General features: G+C 31.8%; 2 protein-coding genes and 1 non-coding gene across 4 annotated transcripts in view; 2 read left to right on the top strand and 1 right to left on the bottom strand.

The window, feature by feature from the left end:
- The window catches only part of LOC126776810 (transcription factor Sox-6), a 488,433-nt gene that overhangs the window by 464,009 nt on the left and 1,517 nt on the right, over nucleotides 1-22,907 (top strand). The gene's annotated exons all lie outside the window — the stretch shown is intronic.
- LOC126776767 (uncharacterized) overlaps nucleotides 1-22,907 on the bottom strand; it is a 167,163-nt gene that overhangs the window by 22,977 nt on the left and 121,279 nt on the right. The gene's annotated exons all lie outside the window — the stretch shown is intronic.
- On the top strand, nucleotides 59-130 carry Trnaw-cca (transfer RNA tryptophan (anticodon CCA)). Its single transcript has one exon. It is a non-coding gene; the product is annotated as a tRNA-Trp (tRNA).

Below are 22,907 nucleotides of genomic sequence, written 5' to 3' on the forward strand. Positions count from 1 at the left end.
TCAACAGAATATTATTATCAATTGAAATATCATAGCAAAATTTGCTCTCTATCTCATCGACTCCGTGGCGCAACGGTAGCGCGTCTGACTCCAGATCAGAAGGTTGCGTGTTCAAATCACGTCGGGGTCAAAACATATATTTTTATTTCATAATAAAATTAAAATATAAATATTTACAAAATAATTTATATTTGATTGTTGTTATTTAATTTTGTTAATTTGTATTATTTTACTTCATAAATACGATTACAAATAGAAATAAAGAAGTCTTTATATAAATGATATATAGTAGATATATAATATTTCTTTTAACTAGTGTTTGCCCAGTGGTCAAAATTCGACCATAACCCATAAACTTATTTCAATTATTTTTATTGATATCACTAAATCTATTTTAAGCATCAAATCAAAACAAAAATTAAGTAAATCGGTTGACTAATGCAGAAAAGGTGTTTTTTTTTGTCTATTTAATATTTATACATAGTTGTATATGCATTTTAAAAGAAAAAAGTGCCAACGACATTTGAGCTATATTTATTAAAAAATCGGCAAACGTGAAGTGATTTATAAAAAAATTAAACGAAATTGAAGGTATCCAAGGGTAACCAATTAATCTTGGTAATGGCTTAATAATTAATTTACGCTTGGCTATACACTAATAACCATTGATCCTCAGCTTAATGGAATAAATACATTTATTTCGATTTAGTGTACATTTGCCAATTAATTAATTTCAAACTTAAGGTAAAAAAATATTTATCCATAAATAGTATTGCTTATATAAGATCATATAGGCGATAAATGCTTGAAGAGCATTGTTTATTGAATATTTACATTTAATTATATATAATTGATAAATGTATTTGAATTTGTATCAAAGACTCATTTTTGATGTTTCGCCTATTCTTATCGGTTGAATGTTTTTTTTATTATAGAATAGGTAGGACGAGCATATGGGCCAATTGATGGTAAGTGGTCACCAACGCCCATAGTCATTGGCACTGTAGGAAATTTTAACCATCGCTTACATCACCAATGCGCCAAAAACCTTGGGAATTAAGATGTTATGCCCCATGTGTCTGTAAAGATGTTATGCCCCATGCGTCTGTGTGGCTTGCACAAAGCCCTACGGTAAATACATACCGGTAGTACATGCCAAGCAGTGAATTTGAACAAATCTTGCAAAATGACCATTTAAATATGAGCAAGTTTAAATGAATTATGTTTCAATTTTAATGATATAAAATCTTCGGAATAAGGAGAGATCGAGAATTATTACTTTAGCTGTAATTCGAAATCATAAAGTCTCAAGGACTTCCGGCAAAGTTAAATCATTTTATGCATGATTTCTCTAAAATTGCCAAAAACTCTAGACGGTTTATAAAGTAACTTCTGCTATTCAACTCAGATAAATTATAATGTCTATTTATTTTTAATTTATTTAACTTGTATAACATTGTACTCTAGAGAGGCACTGCTCATTCATCCATTATTTTAAATTATCCCAAACATCAGTACTTAGAATTGCTGTGTATCTTTCTGGTTTCGGTTTTAATGGGTGAATGAGTCAATGTCATTACAGACTCGAGGGACATTACACCTTACACCTCATGATGAACGGCGCGTTAATGGAGTAGAGACTGGTTCATTAATGTGTTGCCAGTATATTGATGAGTGATCACCCGATATAAGAAGCTTAAATATACACTAACAGTTACACATATTATCTTGGAACATGTTAATAATCTAAATATATTTTGTTAGACATTGCAAAAACGTGTATAACGTTTGTAATCCGTTCCAAGAAGTATAGTTTTACAAATAACAATATTTTACGTTTTTTACCTTACTGGACTTTAAAACCTTTCTTTACAATACGCCAACAAAACAATTTATAAAACAAAAGAATCATCCATCAACATTTTAAGCTGCGGCAAGACTGGGTGCAAAAAAATCAATTAAAACATGATTCAAGAATTAATTTAGAAGATGTTTTTCATACTACGTAGTACTTACACGTTTTTAAAAAATAAATAGACTTGGCTAATACACCATTGCATTAGTTATATTGCAGAAATGGTTAATACTTCTAACAGTTCCAATATCCTTGAGCGGTGGTGACCACTTACCATCAGGTTGCCCATTTGTCCGTCCGCCTTACATAAACTTACAAATTTTATATGAAAAAAAATGTACTGTAACTTAAAATTTAATATTCTATTGATACGTAAGGTCATGCTAGATTATTATGCTTAAGTATTATACATAAAAAATATATTGTATGAAGAATGCTTTCGTGTTGGACAATTTCTTTGTGATTACAAAATATTAAATAATTAAATATTTCATATTCAACTAAAGAAAAGTCACAGACATTGTCCATTGTTGTGAGTATTTCATAACACTATAATATACTACACAGTATTATAAAAGATTCTGTTTTATAGGTCTAGTAATCCACTTTTTTATTAGGTTCCCAATTTTTCAGCGTTCTTTGCGAGGTTTTCTGTCTCCTAGAAATGAAAAGTTAATTAGAATACGCGGTACACAGAGGTTTCTCTGTATAAAATTTTCGTATTTTTGTTGAAAATAATGCAGGATATTATGACGTCATGAAAACACTGTTCACAAATTGCAATTTACGTTTGCACTGCAATTATATTTTGCTATAATGCTTGTGTAAGATGATAAAACTTTGTATGTTATTTGTGATTTACTAAACTATAAATCTCTAACAGTATGTGAGTACTCAAAAACAATAAAAGAATGAAACATTCAAACTTTATGATATATATTTAGGGACATTGCTTTTTTTATAAAAATAAATAAAATACACCTTACTGTCCTCCTCTTCGCGGTTAAACACTATGTAGCTTGTTCTGTTCCACGTGTCATACGTGGAACAAGTTTACTCCCGATATTTATTATTATTTCTTCACCAGAGGACCGGAGGACCAGAACACAAAAAATGTATATGAAAGCGCAGTGATGTTTGAACCCGCGATCTTCAATAAATATTCACGTGTTCTACTTTCGTTCTTCGGTCCTATTTCGGGTTAGAATTTTAATAATACTTAAATATTAATATTATTTATTATATTCATCGTTATTCGGCGTGTCTGGCCGTATCTTAACAAGTTCGAGGAATAAATACATCGGATATGGACCCATTGTCTCTAAACAACAGTGGCACGACCTCCAAAGGCTTTTGAGGTCTTTATGGCGAGAAATATCGCCATTTCCGATAGCAAAGACGATTTCCGATTTTTATATTGTATCCGTGCTTCAATGCCGATGGCCGGGGGTAGACAATGACTTAACAATCTTGATTGACTTTAAATTATATTTCTTGTTAAACGCTTTTTAATACAAACTTAGATGATTAATTTAATCTTTGTTATGTTCATGAGATTTTACCTGGGAATAATCAATATATGGAGAATAAACGTGAACAATGAAAAAATTTAATAAAAAAACTGTATACGCTAGTTTCATTTATTTAAAACTTTATAGACCACCATAATATGTAGTTGGAACAAAATGCAGACTTAATGCCTGAAGGCATTCTCTCCCAGTCAACCTGTAGGCTAAATCCGTGATGATTTTAGTTAATTAGATATATTCAATTGCTAAAAATATAATAATACATTATATTATATAAAATTATAGTAATTACTCCATACAATTAAATAATTTAAATATAATTAAGAAACACTAATTGGATCCTGCAATGAATGATCTTTTTATAATTGTTCATAAAAATGTCGCTCGCAGTTCTATGCTATTGTTAGCAAGAATTTAAAAAGTCTTTTATAGAAATAGAATCTGCGCATATTTTATTTCACACACATGTGCACAAAGTTATGCGCTCTCTATTTTCTCACTTTCATAATTCGATATGACTGGAGAGCTTCCGAGAGGATGTGCTTTACGAGGCACAGAACTCTGCCGACATGCAAATACCGCTAAGCTAAGACAATAACTATTGGCAAAGCAATATGATTATTCCGGTACACTCTATATTATTAAAATACTGATAAAGTAAGAGATAACTTACGTGAACCATATTTTATATAATTTGTATTGTATGAAGAAAACGTTTTCATATTAAAATTTATAGCGTGTCCGTCTTTTAAGTTAAATGAAGCAAAAAGACCTAATAACGGATATTGGAGAAGTGATCATCACCCAATAAAGAAGCTCTTGGGTAAAAAATAGGCCATTACTACAATATTAGTATCTTTTTGGGTACCGCGTGGTTAGAGAATTTTAGCGCATTGCGTCTCAAACTTTTTTATTATTACTACGAGGGCGGAGGAGTAAATGGGGTATCCGATGGTAAGGGATAACCTCCGTCCATAAATATTTGAAATGTAAGAAATATTGACCAATTCTCAAACCATCAATGTACCACCAATAATGGGAACTATGATATTATGACCCTTGTGTATGTGTAATGACTTATATTTACTTCATTATACTTTATATACCACTGTACACCACACCCATAATATGTAATATTTACTAAGAACGAATCATAATACCATTGTAACCAAATTTCGAATTATATTTAAAAATTGATATTACAAAAAAAAAACAATGGATTGCGTTAGTTTTTTTTTTGTTTAATTACCTGCGTCTTAGGGAATTATAGATGGCCGAGATGGCCTAGTGGTTAGAACGCGTGAATCTTAACCGATGATCGTGGGTTCAAACCCGGGCAAGCACCACTGAATTTTCATGTGCTTAATTTGTGTTTATAATTCATCTCGTGCTTGACGGTGAAGGAAAACATCGTGAGGAAACCTGCATGTGTCTAATTTCATTGAAATTGTCACATGTGTATTCTACCAACCCGCATTGGAGCAGCGTGGTGGAATAAGCTCTAAACCTTCTCCTCAAAAAGGGAGATGAGGCCTTAGCCCAGCAGTGGGACATTAACAGGCTGTTACTGTAGGGAATTATATTAAGTTAGTCTAACAGCTGCTTATTTGAGAGACTATTTATTTGTAAGGTTATATGTATTTTCGACCTTTTTCTGAGAAAAAGCTTTAGCTCGAAGATCTCGGGAGACATTGTCGCTTTGTTGTAATTCTCGGTAAGATTAAATTGATATAATTCAACTCTCCTTTTTCTAAATTAGTACTTAAATTAACGTTCTTTATGATTTTGTTTAGGCTTATTTATTGTACTTGAGTTTAATAAAATACGTTGGATTACAGAAAAATAAATAATGAAAAATCATTTAATATATGTTAATACCATTAAGCTTTCCATTAAGCTTCGGATGAAATAAGTAAGTGGGCGGTACTGGGAGGAGTAAGGGAGACGTTTGCTAATAGTGAAATATAACTCACACATTAAAAATGTAGCACTAAATATTCACACATACACATGCACGTAAATTATTTACACTGTTATTCTAATTCGTAATAGTTTTGACTTTTTTAAATAATTCTATGTTAAAACTTTTTCGGTTTAACAAAAGAGAATTGAATAATTAAATATAACGAATAGTATATTACAAACATTAAAATGTTTTTTTTTCTTTTAATAATTCATTTATTAAACATTTTATTTAATATTTATACCTCATTTCTTTAGAACACTTTTGGTTTGCAACGTTCTTTGTTAAAATATTGTCTGGTAGACTGCTTATCAATAAAACTATCTTTAATTCCTACAATAATAGTTCGAAGAGCCACTGCCCGTCAAAGGCCTCCTATCAAGAAGATGGCTTGAAGCGTAAGCTGACACGCTGCTCCACAACGGTTAAACATAGCAAATCGACAGGCCATTTTGACACTTTATCGATAGATTACTAGATATATAAACCATACCTTTTGTTTAAACTAATATTGTTCAACTAGCGTGTTTTTATTACGGTTCCGTAATATAATACCGAAGCCTGGCTGCCAGCCGCTATGACAATCTCTTCAAATAACATTGAATCAATTTGAATAAAATTTTCCAAGTTATTTCAGCTTTTAATGAATAGTATAACTCCAGGTGACCGTATAAATAACCTTTGATACGTTTTATTTGCATAATCCTATTTGAACTTTACAAATTTATGACTCGCTCTATTTCAATTAAACTTTTAACAATCTTATTTAAGATTAAAGATGATATAAAACGGAATGAATAAGTTTTGTGTTTCTAGTCAAAACTGTCTAGGAAAGTCACAGGTTCAAATCAGACCCCAAGGGTTTTTAATCCTAACGCAAACTTTAAGCTGGATTGGGGTAATATCAACATATTCCATAATTTCTTGAAAACATGTAAACAAAATATTAGAATAAGATTATATTTTAATTGTTAGATATTTAGTAATTTTTATTATTTTTGACTTTTGTATATTATGGTTGTAAAGTTTTATTTATTTATAATTTTTACTAATATTTAAGCCCATGGATATGACAATTCATCTTCTTATTATTATTCTAGAGGATTAATATTTATTGAAGTAGCAACACAGCGTCACGTTTAGTAAAAAAAACAAAAAAAAAAATTTTTTAAATATTAATTACCAAAACAATTTTAACAAACAAATGGTTTGGACTTAGTCTTGTAGGAATATAAGAAAAAAAGATATCACCACTAATACTAATAACAGCTATTATACGTGTTATACGTATCTTAATGTTAGAATATGTACCCAGATCCCGGATGCTCTAGCACTATCTAATCTAAGAGCACTGAATCATTCAGTAGTTCTCTTTGTAACGTCTTTAGAGTCTGGTCTGGTCTCCGAGCAATTTGTTTTCAATCTCAATAGATAACTAATCTTTAGAGGGTATCAATTATTGTGCTAACGATATTACGCTTTCTAGACCTGGACAAAGCGCTTTTTTATTAGATTAATGTTTACAATTATGTTTACATGAAGTCTAGTAACAAGGAGCCGATGTGGACCAGTGCATAGATGGATCTCGACTGGAAATTACGGGTTTAAGTCCGGATTGACATTGAATTTTTATGTGATCGATTTTGTGATCTGCGACTAAGGAAAACATCTGCTTTATTATTTTATTTTTAAACTAATATTTTATATAGGTGGCAACGTAATATTTTTACATCGGGGAGTATAAATTTAGGGCAGCTAGTGTACTATATTATACAAAGACAATTTAATCAGGATGATCCTCGTGGACTTTGTAATTAGGTAAATGTACCCTAAAATCAATTTTATTATTATCATCTAGTGGGAATGTCATGATTATTTTAATTAATTTCCGTGATTTGTGTGACAAACGCACAACGATACCTTTTTGTAATTACGTTTCATTAAAACACCAAGTTGCCCACTTTTAATCTCTGTCGTATTAGCTGTTGATAGACATTTAATTAAATTAAAGAACATTATTTCCTAAATAATGTTGTTAATTAACAAAAACATATTTTGTAAGCATATATAACTATACAATAAGTTTTGAGAGGGAATCTCAATATCTGTATTGGGAGTCAAATTTCGAATTCGTTTTTACATATAACGTTACAAAATGTAATTTTGTTGAAGCTGTAGCATAAAGCTTGAAACATTTGAAGATGAAACGATTCTAATGTAAGATGGGAAGTTTTAAGGGTTTCACGTAACAAAAAGTGGCTAGCTTTTAAGGTTGCAAGATCTCGAAATTTTTGTAGCTTAATTCAAACTAGCAATCTTTAACTGAAATTCTCTGACTCTGACTGGCGCGTTGACGCAGTTACCAGTAGCCTTGCCTTTCGCTTCGGGGTAGATTCCTGCCCCGAGTCCGGGTGTATTATTTATATACAGGTCTTACGTGAAACCCTTAAAACTTATATACATATATGTATTTACCATTATAGCAGTCGACTGTTATATATAACAGGCATTAAGTTTCCTACCTTAGGAACAAACGACCAAGTTTGTAATTAAAATTAAATCCATAAACTAAGCTATCAAACTAATTAACAAAAAAAAAAACCAACAAATACTACAAGAGAAATGATCGAGAACATGTTTTATGAATGAAGCTCACATCCGCCGCTGGTCGTGGTTTCAAATCACAAAGACTCGGGTCAGGTTATTTTTGCATCAAAGTTTTGCTCGTTTTTCTTTAACTAATATAGCTGGTCATTCAAGTGTCTGGACGTAGTTTTGAATATAAATCTTTGCGATGAATCATTTTCAATCGAGCTGTGATTACAATTTCGCTTTGGTTACGGATGAAGGAGGAAAGGGCTAAATATAAATAATATTTAGGTATAAATTGTAAATTGTAAAAATAGTCTTAGGTACAATTTTTATATATATGCCCCGCTGAGGCCTCTTCGCCTTTTTCTGTGAAAAAGAAGGATTTGTTTCGTAAGTCATCCTCCCGTACAGGTTTCCTCGCGATGTTTTCGTTCACCGTCCATTACGAGATGAATTATAAACACAAATTAAGAACATGAAAATTCAGTGGTGAAATTTGCACCGATTAAGATTCTTTTCTTCTAACCTCTGCTTTTATTGTAAGGGCAAGTACAAATAAACCATTAATTTTAGATCATCAATCATTCAATTCTCTAATTTGGCAGTAACACTGAACCACTTAAACCAGTGATTATTAATCCTTGTTTCGCAGAACTGTGTTGCTAAGTGAGACCACTTTAAGTGTTTCGGAAGAAAATAAAGTACAAAATTAAAACTATTTCAAAAGAAAATGTCCAAAATCATTTTAAGTGGATCGCTTAATCAACATATATTTATTTATTTATCAAAAAAACCGGTAGTTTTCGTACGCATGCGACCCTCTTTTTTATGAAATGAGCTATCTGATGGTAAGTGGTCACCATCGTCTATAGACATTGGCGCTATAAGAATTATTAAATATCCCTTACATCGCCAATGTGCCACCTACTTGCGAACTAAAATTATATATCGTGGTGGCTCACTTTCCTTTCAAACTGAAACACAACAATACTGAGTTTTTCTATTTGGCAGTACAATAAGTGTTGAATGGGTTGTTTCTACCCAGACGGGCTTGCACAGAGACCAGTTAAACGTTTTCTTTTTCTAAATGTTAACTTACGATTAAACAGATTGGTGACACTTGTTTTAAATCTCTCTTACGCGCAAATAAGTGACTGAAAAAATTGGAAACCAATGACACAAAGTACAATGTTATCACTACAAAAATATATAAAATATTTTGAAATAATTACTCACTTCATTGATTGCTATCACACACAGTACACTAACATTACCGTTTTCAATGTCAAAGATAGTACTATCGGTCGAATGTTATAATTAATACGTTAATTACTGACTGTAACAACTGTTGTCATTAAAATATCGAAACGATAGTAAAGTAATAATCCATAGTCTTACTCTCCTTGTAAGAAGGTTTGCGGCTTTTTTCCACAACGCTGCGAGTGCGGATACGTTCGACATATGCATTGTTTTCTCATAATATCTCATTTAACATTGAGAAAGAGATGAATTATAAACATGAATTAAGCACATGATTCAGCCAATAGGCGTAAGCCATTTCTTTCCTTCACAAGCCTTCTTTATAGATCCGAGAAAAATCTCGGATCTATAATTAAATATGTTTTTACTTTATATATGTATATTTTTATTTTTTTCAATTATATTCTTTTAGACTTTAGCAAAACCCTTTGCATATGTGATAAAAATATATTATCGTTATTTATCACGTAATGTTTTTCTACTCATCATATTTATAGGGTGCAATGTGCCCCTTCATTTCAAAATATCGCAAAACGCTTTTATAGTGCTATCAATGTGCATCAAATTTCAAGTCAGACAGGACATTGACTTTTATAGTCATAAAATACAATGAATAATTTAAAAGGTATCTATTTCGGTGTTAAAAAATTTCAATTAATATACAAAAGATACAAAACATATTTACAGAACTGTCGTCTATGGTGGACATATATATATTTTAACTATATATATTTTAACTGGTGGTAGGGCTTTGTGCAAGCTCGTCTGGGTAGGTACCACCCACTCATCAGATATTCTACCGCAAAACAGCAATACTTGATATTTTTGTGTTCCGGTTTGAAGGGTGAGTGAGCCAGTGTAATTACAGGCACAAGGGACATAAAATCTTAGTTCCCAAGGTTGGTGGCGCATTGGCTATAAGCGATGGTTGACATTTCTTACAATGCCAATGTCTAAGGGCATTTGGTGACCACTTACCATCAGGTAGCCCATATGCTCGTCCACCTTCCTATTCTATAAAAAAAAAAAAAAAACATACCATCATGTAGATTCGTGTAGATTCTTATTGTTAAGCTACTACCCTAGTTAACCGATGCATTGATATGTATTGTTGATCTTACGAGAAGATTCGTAAAAAATCTTAACCTTAATTCCTAAAATCCATTATGACGCTTATAAATACGCCCATGTAAATTTTAAAATTGTTAATTTCTCAAGATGAAATAAATGTTTTACAAGAAAAAAATAAAAAAAGACTTTTTCTTATTAATCAATTTAGAAGTTGTGTAGTTATAGACTAGTACAACCTGTTTTCCGCCATGTCTCCTTCCGCATCAAATTTTCCCGTTAATTTCTAATTTCTTTCTCCAGGACTATATCGAATGTGAAATTAAAAAATATAATTTACATCATTAAAATAGGTTTATTAATTTAGTCATGATGAGGTAACAATCAGGCAAAATTCCTTTCGAATTTATAATATTAATGTGAATATTGTACGTCATCAATATGTATCATCAAGTCGGGTATTTTAATAGTAGCTTATAATATTATATATTAGATAATTTACTCTTAAATACAGGTCTTATACGACTTATTAGTTTATTTACCAACATTTGAATTCCCGGAGGTTTTTCAAGGTAATTGTTTACATTTAAAAAGGTAGCTGCACAGAGAAAATATAAAGTTATAAATTAACAACAAGCTTTGTGTTTAGTAGTAGGATCACACTATCCCATTCCAGGTGACACGCGTTGGAAAACTATCAAAGTGGAATGTTAGCATTCTTGCGATCATTCTGAACGGTCGTGACTTAATACGTACTATATATGTACTTCAAAGTAACAATAAAATGTACTTTATAATTAATTGTTTTATTTATACCAGAACGCCGTCGAGCAAATGATCACCATCACGGCTCAATACAGATTATCCTAATGCGCTATTAGCTATCATATTGCTCAAGTATTCACGCAAACATAGGTTTTATATTCCCATACTCCCATAATCTGTCAAAAGTTCAGTCACAGGTCCAATGGCTCTTTCCGAGTAACGGTCGAGTCTCTAGCCAGCTCAATATTTCTTGCCTCAAAAGCTGAATAAATACTTATTGATCTGACGCACTAATAACGGGATCTAAGGTATTATATTCCTTATGCAGGTAAAAGCACTGGCTCGTAAAATACGCACACAGTAATGCAGACTTTTAATGTTTAGTAATAAGTATTTGGGTAGTATCTAAAACGACTTTGAAGTTGTTGAGAAAAAACGAAGCTTTGTTGAGAGCTTTACTGCCAGTTAGAAACCTATCTGCATCTTGAGTGAACATGATAAAAGCCTTAGAGAATTTGATAGCGAAATATATTCAATTAATTTCGACGGGCTTGTTAGTTAAACTAAGATTGATTTTATTAATTTATAAAGGTTGCCGATGAAAATTATAATATCTGTCTGCATGCAAAAAGTTAAGGTTAAAGTTCTTTGACCCTACGTTAAGAATTCGATCATAATTATTAAAATTTATTCAACTCAGTTTTTATTACATTAATAATAACATTAAATGAAACGTGAATCCATTATAAGACAAATTACCTCTCAAAAAATATGTAATGTCATGTGATTATTAGAAATGTAGTTAAAAATATATAATCTAAGCGTAAATATCGCAACCTGATCCTGATCGGATGTAGACGTCTCCATATTAGCATCTCCATATTAGCACAAGATTTAAACTGAATTGGTGGAGTTAATTGGAATATTAGTATATTCTTTAAAAAAAACAACAGAATTTTTGATAATGAATTATTTGATAATATGATAATGTATTACTTGTATTAAAAATAGATTAATTTACGTATTCTAATGGCAATCACAGTAATACAAAATGTGCTACAAATATTTTTAAATTACTTTACGAACTTCTTACGAATCGAACTCTTTTTGCAATTAGAATTGAATCTGGGTCAAAAGTATATATAAAGACAGGTTTTTGATGGTTATGCCAAACGGGTTGTATCAGGTATGTGCTTATGGTGCACCTTTCCTTCGGGGAATAGTAAAACAATGTATCAACATCTCGAAGATGAGACCGACTGGACGATTTGATCCTAAGACTTAATATATACCTAGTAACTTAATATATTATATAACTAGTATTAAATTATTCTTGAAAACATACTGGTTAAATAGTATTAAATTAATTACCTTTACTACTTACAACACGTTAAAACATATTTTAATCGTTCGACTGCTAAATCGTGAACGATCCAGTAATAGTTTGCTTAATCGATTTGACTAATCCGATCCTGTCGTTATATATATGAGTTAAGATTATTTGAGAATCATCTAATTTTTTAATGAACCGTCATAGTTCATAGAAGTCTGACACAATGTCAAACAGGTTTTTAATAAAAAAAAATGAAGTTTCTCAGATACTTATGCAATAGAAAACTCGTCTAACCGGCTTATATGTTACATGTTTACTTAGAAGTAAAAGTATCTAAATGGCCCAGTTTGGGTGACCGCTATAAATCAACTTGTTTGCAGCTATCTGATTTTTGCAGTCGATTTTGTGTGTTTTTGCGGAGAATACTTAGCTAAAAGATAAAGTTATAAAATGAACTTTGAAAGTTTTATTTGCAAAGTTATTACAAACTAATATAGAGCCAATCGCAATCAATTCGTCGAGACAGATTGTCATTTGTCAGATTTCTGAAAAAAACATATAATGAAACAGACGCAATTAATATGATTGGTCATGATTAGTTTTTGGACTAAGTTTAACAAATACAATAACTAAAGGATAAACATTAAATGACAATTGCCAAATATACAGCCATTGAAAATCAAATTGATATTAATCCAAAAAGATAATTAAACAGCCAAAAGAACAAACTTGAAAGCCACTAGCAACTACTAAGATCAAAATCGATACATATACTAATAAATTTACATTATTATTATTAATTTTGGACACCTTCATCACTTCTAGTTTAATGAAATTAAACTCCCGTGTGGCATTCACGCAGATGATTGATTCATAGTTCTTAAGTTTTCAACAAGGATCATACAGATGAGAAAATTCAAGTAAACAAAACAGTTAATTAAATATTTACATTATTAGAACTTTACAGAGTGAAGGATGACTTAGTGTAAATACATCTTGTAATTGGAAATGACACTATTACTGCTACTACGTTGAAATCAATCAATCAATCAACAACAATCGTTGTCCACTGCTGAACATAGGCCTCTCCCAAGGTGCGCCAAAGCTCCCTGTCCTCCGCCTTCCGCATCCAGTTGGTGCCCACCACCTTCTTAAGGTCGTCGGTCCACCTGGCTGGAGGGCGCCCTACGCTGCGCTTGCCGATTCGCGGTCTCCACTCTAGGACTCGTCTGCTCCAACGGCCATCGGTCCTACGACATACGTGACCAGCCCACTGCCACTTCAGCCTGCTAATTTTGCAAGCTATGTCGGTGACTACGTTGAAAGCCGAATTATATTGTAAAAATATATATATTTGGCATAACATAATAACCGCATATAATAAAATCATCTTCAACGCGGCGAGTAATACAACTCATAATGAAATTAAACTATTAAACCCGTAGTGAAGTACAGTACGTGTTCTACATACAACAAATGAAGAAAAATCTAAAATACTAGTTAGTGTTATGTATAGAATATGTTATAAGAAGCCGAGTTGGCCTAGTGGTTAAAACGCGTGAATCTTAACCGATGATCGTGGGTTCAAGCCCGGGCAAGCACCACTGAATTTCATGTGTTTAATTTGTGTTTATAATTCATCTCGTGCTTGACGGTAAAGGAAAACATCGTGAGGAAACCTGCATGTGTCTCATTTCATTGAAATTCTGTCATATGTGTATTCTACCAACCTGCATTAGAGCAGCGTGGTGGAATAAGCTCCAAACCTTCTCTTTAAAAGGGAGAGGAGGCCTTAGCTCAGCAGTTGGACATTAACAGGCTGTTACTGTACTTACTATTATGTATAGAAATTGTCGAAACTCATTAAATTAGCCTAAAGTCAATAACCTTAAGTTCGAAGACTTTACTAATGGTATCATGGGTAAGTCCAGATCAGCTCAATGATACGAATTTTTTTTAATCATATATATCATATAAACCGGCAAAATTTCGATACGACAAACTCAAGTAGGTTATAATCGACTTTCTATATTCGTTTACATAATGACTGTGTTAGTTATTATAATATAGTGTAACTTATCAATGATGACAGATAATTATTCATACTAAATATAACTATATCAGCAATTCGGAGTTACTTTTAAGGAGTAACGTGATTAAAATAAGCTGTGCTATACTCTATCCATTGCCCGAGCTCCATACATTCCTGGACGTACTTGAACAGTCAGAAGTTATTTCTGTCGGACAAACGCTTGACGTTCGGAAATAAACCGGGAACCGCTGATGGACAGAAAGCTAAAGCAATTTAATAAACACTATCAGTCAATCAAATAATTTCAAGTTATAAATGGCTAGGTATAAAAATAATTTCCGAATTGCTCCATACGAGACTACTGAAGATTTTTTAACTATGTTTCTTGAATAATTTAATATGATGTTAAATTTTGGCTGGAAGATCTCACTTATTGAGTTAATTTCCTTATACACTGTTTTGTAGGTTGAGTCTATTGCAGGTCAGATTATTTTGCTTATTAGCACAACTCGAAACCAATTCAAGAATTAATTGATTTTGGATGGTTAAAATTATTTTAGTTCAGAATCGACAAGGGCTATTATATATAAGGTTAGTCTAGGTACTTTTAAATTGTTATCGTTTTCATACATTAATTAAATAAAACCTTATTTGAAAGTTTTTATTTGATTGGGTTTGGAACCTACCTTTCTATTTCTTGCACTTTCTAAGGCTGATAATACAATAGCATCGGTAGAAATCCCGCTTATTACAAAACTAATTAAATGTTGACTCTCTCAGTCGAATGTGGGGCTTTTTGTAATGAAAAACGAAAATGTACACCTAAACCTAACAGTACAAAAGATTGTTTAAGTCAAGATAGATAAAAGACACTTTATTATTTTTTATTGATAAATTTAACATTATAAATGTTAAAAGGCCACTCGAAATAAGAACAAATAAACGTATATTAAGATTTTGTACCACTTTACAGTTTCCAATGCTTTAAATGCCTCAAATTTATTTAAATTAATACAATTCTGATGCTACTGATAAAGATAATTGAGAACTTATGGATTATTCAGTGTTTAAAATCAAGCCAATAAAGTTGGCACGAATCTCAATTGTCGTTTTAAATTCACAAGCTATTGGTGTTCTTGATCTCAGTTGAATTATCAAATGATTCTTGGCTGTTCAGATGGAATTTTAAAACATTGCATGGTATTAAGATACTATATTCGTAGCGTTTGTATTTATTTACTAGACTGCCTCGTTGGTCAATTGGATATCTTATTGGTCTGTATTTGCTGAGGTTCAAGCCCCGGATTAGGTTAGCAAATAAAAAGATTTGGGTTTTTTGACAATTATTTTTCAGTAGCAGCTTGAAGCAGGAACTGCTTAAGCATCTTAGGTAAAGAGGGACATGTCTGTGTTAGAAGTGGAGTTGTTGTTTTTTATTAAAAAAGCTTATGTCCTTGCTAGGAGTTTAAGTTTGCTTCATACCAAATTCCATAAAAATGAGTTCAGTGTTCTAGCCGTGAATGCGTAACAGACAGACAATCTCTTTCGCTTTTATAATATTAGTATAGATTGTTGAAAACATAATTATTGTTTCTTTAAGTTGGCACTTTTTAATTTTTTTTTTTTTTTGGATCGACATTATATCAGGTTCATCGGTTAAGTATGTAGATACTAGCGATAAGTACCAGTATGAAGCTCATTAGTCTAACAATATATAATTCTGGAGCTCTTTATTCAACGCTTATGCAGACAAAATTGGAAGACCAGAATATCGCTATACGTAAATAACTATAATATAACAATGCCAATGCATGATTTTTCCTTCCGAATTCCATAAACTGTGGGAAAACAGGAATATTACTCGTCATTCATCTAACAAATCCTTGAATAATGAATTCGCATAAAAACCCTGAGAAAAGCAATATGAGAGTTGGCATTTCGGCGTCATTGGGATAAGATAAGAAAGTGGATTATTAATGATACGTAGATATCCAAAAATAATTAGTATCAGGTTTTTTCTATTTTGGAAATTACACGGTTCTATAACAGCTTAAATATTTAGCAATACTAAATTTATTATTATTTTATCAATATAATATAAATTAATGTCAAATATATAATATATATATATATATATATATATATATATATATATATATATATATATATAATATAATACAACCTGTAACATTCAATAGATAGTTAATCAAAGTAAAAATTTTTATTCAAATTTATTAGGTAAAAATTTCAATATATAATAAGAATTACACTTATTCATAGTCAAAAAGAAACCGCCAGTTCGTAAACAAATACCTCTGATAATTAATTCAGAACTGAATCGGCAAGAAATGTATTTTTTTTAACGTTCTTTAATCTTTTTTATAAATCAGTGAGCGGCTTTCGGATCAGAAGATAAAACAACAGACACACGTGACTTCAATCGGTTTAAGATAACAATATACCAACAGAATACATCCAACTACAGCAGGCCTGGATGTCGGATTGATCCAATTTATTTATTACGAAGTCCTTATGAAAGTTATATTATTCCAACGTAACAAGGTAGAGAGGAAGCTTCTTGAAATATATTACGAGTAGCTTCCTACTGTGTCCTACTAATATCATAAATGCAAGAGTGTTTGTTTGTTACGTTTTCACGTCTTACTCGTAAATATTCAACCGATCATCATGATATTACATACACGTTACAGAGGTAAAGAAAAGTACATAGGTACCTACCACATTCAATTTTTATTTATTCAAAAATTTACATGAAAAATTATATATTTTATAAGAATCAAAAGAACACGAAAACTAAATGCAAAGAACAAAGAATCGGTATGTATATTCCACTTGCTGAGTGGAAGCAGAATCTCCTTTGTTGCTTTTTTGACGAATTCCAATAGATAGGTAAAATAAAACGTTACAACCTGTAAATATCTTTCTATTGGACAAAATTCTTTCTCTTTACTTGAGGAAAGGTTATTCGTTTTGATTTATTCCTTTATCGCCGAGCACGAGATAAATTTTAAAAACAAATGGAGGACATTAAATTCAGTGCTTGCACGGGTCTGAACCAGAAAATGTTTGGTTTTAACCAATAGGCTATTTCAACTCATATAGATAGGTATATTTTAATAAAAAGTAAAGTAAACGCCTGTGAATGTCCCATTGCTGGGCTAACGTTTCCGCGTCTCGTCTCATTTTGAGGAGATGTTTTGAGCTTAGCCCACCACGCTGCTCAATTGGGGGTTGGTTGATACACAGAAGCACATGAAATTCAGTGGTGCTTGTTTGGGTTCGAAAGCGCGATCGTCGGTTAAGATTCACGCGTTCTAATATCTGAGTCATTTATTTTCATATTTGAATTATTTACCATTTACTTTATATATACAGTACTAGCCTGTGAATGTCCCAATGCTGAGCTAACTTCGCCTCTCCTTGAGGAGAAGGTATGAGCTTATTCCACTAGGCCGCTCCCATACGGGTTGGTGGAATACAACAAGGGAGTTATAAAATTAATATAAAAACGATGAAACATATTCAACTTTTACTAACTTTGGAAGGGGCTTTGTGCAAGCGCGTCTGGGTAGGTACCATCCACGCATCAGATATTCTACCGCAAAACAGCAGTACTTGTTATTGTTGTGTTCAGGTTTGAAGGGTGAGTGAGCCAGTGTAATTAAATGGACATAACAACTTAGGTACCTAGGTTGGTGGCGCATTGGTGAAGTAAGCGATCGTTAACATTTTATATAATGCCAATGTCTATGGGCGTTGATGACCACTTACCATCAGGTGGCCCATATGCTCGTCCGCCTACCTATACTATAAAAAAAAAACTTTAGGTGTAATTATAATATTTAATCAGATAATAAAATCTGAGTGCTGTACATTTGCGATGTTATCACACCTTTGAGTTGGTCGGGGTCGTAATGAACTCGCCACGCTTGAGATTACATCAACACCATTACACATTTATGTAATGTATATAATGTAAATATTACTAGAGACTATGATTAATCAAGTAACAACCTATGAATGTTCCACTGCTGAGCTGCTGCTTTCCTTTGGCTGAAATGGTTTGGATTTCACCGCGCTACTTTAATACATATTGGTAAATACGTGTGACAGAATTTCAAACAATATATACACTTCACGATCTTTCACTTTCAAGAGATTAATTATGCCGGATTTGAACCTTTGAAACTCAATGACGAAAAATGTTTTTTAACAAGTGTGTCAGTAAAATTAATTTCATAATGGACGAATATCTATCAATTACGGACGACGGATATATATATAGCTGTCACAGTTCGTTTTATAAAATCGTCATTTATCACTGAGCGCAGAAATATTAATGCTATTTTAAAATTTAATATCATATAAAAATTCGCAGGGAATAGTTAAAAACTATAGCAAGGTTCATCAACTCGTGTTTAAATATAACGATTCTAATTTTAAAAGTGCAATTTTAAAATTAGAATCGTTAAAAATTTCCAATTCCTGTATAATATAATGTAGTCGTATAGATATATAATTATCGTTTGTATTTCGTATAATGAAAACCAAAAATATTAATAGAATTCGAAAATTTTATTACTATTAAAGTAAAACTAATCAATTTAAGTGAAACGTAAATTTTAAAATGTAACAATTCTGGCTCAAGATACGCAACCTTTGAAGAGCTCTGAAGGGAACTTATCACGAGCACGCTTTTTTATTTGTTTATACAAAGGTCTTAAATATAAATGACGTAAAAACTCAAAAGGAAAAACTTTACGAAACACGTAAGCATGACAAATGACGAACTCATTCGTGCGTAAAATCGGAAAGCAGAATTGTGTAACGAAATATCTTATAAAAATATCCTTTATTAATGTTCAGATGCTATTTTATGATCAATTTATTTTATAAGTGCCTAGAACGAAATGGCGCAGTGGATAGAATACGTGGACTTTACGCGCAGATTCAAATACTTTTTTACAATTCATACGGTTCGGTGGTTTGAGAAAACATCGTTAGGAAACCTCCATGTATCTAATTAAACATTAAAACAAATATATTCGTCAATCATAAATCTACCTTCTCTTTTACATGCTGGCTGGTGATTTACGGTAAAACGATTAAAATTCCCTTGATATTATTACGTATACAATAATTATCTAAACGAATCTTAACACACCATTACACCCAAACGAGAGTTTTTATGTAATTCATAAAAAAAAAATACAATCGTGGTTACTCTTTTACAGGTTGTGGGTCTCTGTGTAAGTTCGGTTATGGTACCACATACCAATTATTCTATATATCATAATAGGCACATGAGTTTATACATATATAATTATACGATAACTATTTAGGTGATCAATCTATATACCATCCGATGAGCCCTTTTCCTGTAATAAATATAGAAAATAAATAATGTAATTTAAAAGTGTACAAAATAATAGATTTTCAGTAGAAGGTTTGGACCTTATTCCACCACGCTGCTCCAATGCGGGTTGCCAGATACGCTTGGAAATTTACTGCCGTGCACGAGATTAATTATAAACAAAATACACGAAAATCAGTGGTGCTTGCCGTGTTTGAATCCGTGATTATCCGTTAAGATTCACATGTTTGAACCACTGGCCAATCTATTCACTATTACTTTATATGCTATAGTATCAAAATACAGTAGATAAAATCTAAAATCCTATTTGATTTAAGCAGGCGTAGACTTTGAGTCACTCCGTTGATCCTTCCATACGATCTCTGAAATCCTTTCTGACGTCCCGTTTATGTATCACGAAGACTCGTATTAGACTTAACATTCGTTTCTCTATTTATATTATTCGATTCGTTACTTATTTGTTTTGTTATTTATAATAAAGATCACAATTGTTTTAATTTATGAGCTCATAAATAGCAGATAAGAATAATACTGGACTATAAATATACGATTTAAATACTATACAATTAAAACATAGCTGGATGTCTAACAAATTAGAAAAGTATTCGTCGTAATAGTTTTAGGCTCGTCTATCAATATGAACTATCAGCCCTTACCCCCATTCCAAGAAGGGTTGCCAGGTCGGCTGTAAAAGCATTCTAATAACTTACCTACAAGTGTACTACGTCAAAAACACAATCGGGATTCAGGCAAGCTAATGATTACTGTATAATTAGATCTATACTATAGGAACTTAAAATTAAAGGATTGCGTGTGTGAGTTTCTTAGATGAAAATAAAGATTCTGAATGGATGCCAATTTTTAAAATTATAACAAAAGTGTTCCGAAATATGTAAAGATTAATAAATTTTTAATATATATTAAAAATTTATTAATACATACCTTCTCCTCAAAAGGGAGAGGAGGCTTTAGCTCAGCAGTGGGACATTAACAGGCTGTTACTGTAATAAATTTTTAAATAAAATTTTGATGTAGTTATAATCCTACAAAATGAAAAATTATATATCATATAAAAAAAAAAAAATCCAAAACACGTACTTACAATTACAATAAATTTCACGTGGAAGCTGCCATATATATATTCCACGTGGAAGCTGTTGTATGTATGTTTTTCAAACTGCTTTGACTTTGGTCGTAGCAGATTCATTATTTTATTTCTAAGGGTTATTTTTATAGCTAATCATTGAATGTATACGCAACATTCATCCCTGTAGCCAATTAAAACCTCACAATCACCTGCAGTTTACAAGCCACGAGATTATGCTTAGAGTCAATACTGAGAGATAGCGAGGTAATTTATGAGTGGTTGGTTATAAATAAAAGATATCTCACAAAGGGCTCTTTCGTTGGTGGGGAGAGTGGGAGGCGACTTCTTTGTTCTTTGTCGGATGACGCGCTGAAGATTACACGTTTTGCAAATAATAATTTTATGTACATATATGTAATGTCCAATATTATATGGTTATTTTATGGTATTATTAAATTTTCAATTTGAAAAGATATCATAATAAACAAGAACCGAAACGGCCCAGTTATTAGAATATGTGAATCTTAATACAAAATCGCGGGTTCAAGAACAACTGAAATTCCATGTGCTTAATTTGTGATTATAATTCGTCACGTGCAGCGGTAAAGGAAAACATAGTGAGGAATCATACATATGTATGTACATACGGGTAAGATGAAAATCTGCCAATGTGTATCCACCAACCCGCATTGGAGAAGCTTGGTGGAATAAGCTTTAAAACGTTGTGGGACATTTACAGCTGTTACGTTTTGATAAACAAATGTTTTTTTTTGGAGATTCGGGATGATTCCACTCCAGCTGATGGTAAGTGGTAGTAGTGTCCAATAGCGACGACGGCCAGATCAGTGGGGAAGAATGATCAGTACTATCCGTCCCCGCCTAACTGGCCCGCGAGATGCCTCTCCACGCCTCGTTTGAAGGAACCCAAGTTATACGAGGAGGGGAAGACGTGTACTGGATATGAATATTTAACCGGTGTTAAGTCCTCTACATCCCTATATTTCTCTTAATTCGACTTCATTTAAACTACAGTTCAGGGTATTCATTTATGGATCTCTCTACTTCAAGACGCAATACGTACTCTTAGAAGATACTTGCTAGAAGAAATTAATATATTTTTTAATTATTTTATATATAAAATTAAATAATTAAAAGTTGACATCGCTTTTAAAATTGTCTTTCGATTTAGATTCTAAGCTAAACATTTTTGTTAATTTATTGTAAAATATGTATGCAAATTGTTCAAAGCATCTGACCGGATACACCTGGTTCTGACGCATTGACTCATACGGCTAACTCCTTAACGCGATCGCTCGCCAGACAAGATGCTGCGATTGTTAGTGTACTCTAAAATATACTTAAATATAATATATAGGAAATACTTTAGCAGTTTTTAGTGAGCTTAAACACCTTCCGACTTTATCAATATCCCTCTTTATTGTAAAGGAATTTCAAAGTACTAACAGTTCGGTCTATATAACAATATAATTTATTAACTCAAGAACAGCATGAATCATTGCTTAAAAAACATGTTTTTTTAGTCTCAATGACCTTCAGCATTACGTATACAAATTAAAGTTAATAAAGATTAGAGAACATTTCATGGTTTTTTCTATCGAGATTTTTTTAATGCTCTTCAGTTTTTGATCAAACGCAACCATTAAAAATATAATATAGAATATATACAATATTTCATTGTTTACTTAGAACTGGATTACCAATCCCTACCAAATCTTAAACCTTATGGCAACAATACGTGTAGAGTAAATGATCATTTTTTTACTTAAAAATTTTGCTGTTTTATGCATTACTAACAGTTTTTGATTAAATTATCTTTATTTATAGTACAATATTATTTCACTTAACTACTTATATCCATCTTTAATTTTATTTCTGCAGTTTAACTTCGCTACCATTCTAAACGAAATGTTTGCGAACATATAATAGCATAGATTATTCAAGATTTCGACTAATGATATCTCGTCAATTGAGTGTCAAAGTTGATTTTTTTTATATATATCCTGTGGT

This window comes from Nymphalis io, chromosome 21 (assembly GCF_905147045.1).
Source record: "Nymphalis io chromosome 21, ilAglIoxx1.1, whole genome shotgun sequence".
Classification (NCBI taxonomy): Eukaryota; Metazoa; Arthropoda; class Insecta; order Lepidoptera; family Nymphalidae; genus Nymphalis; species Nymphalis io.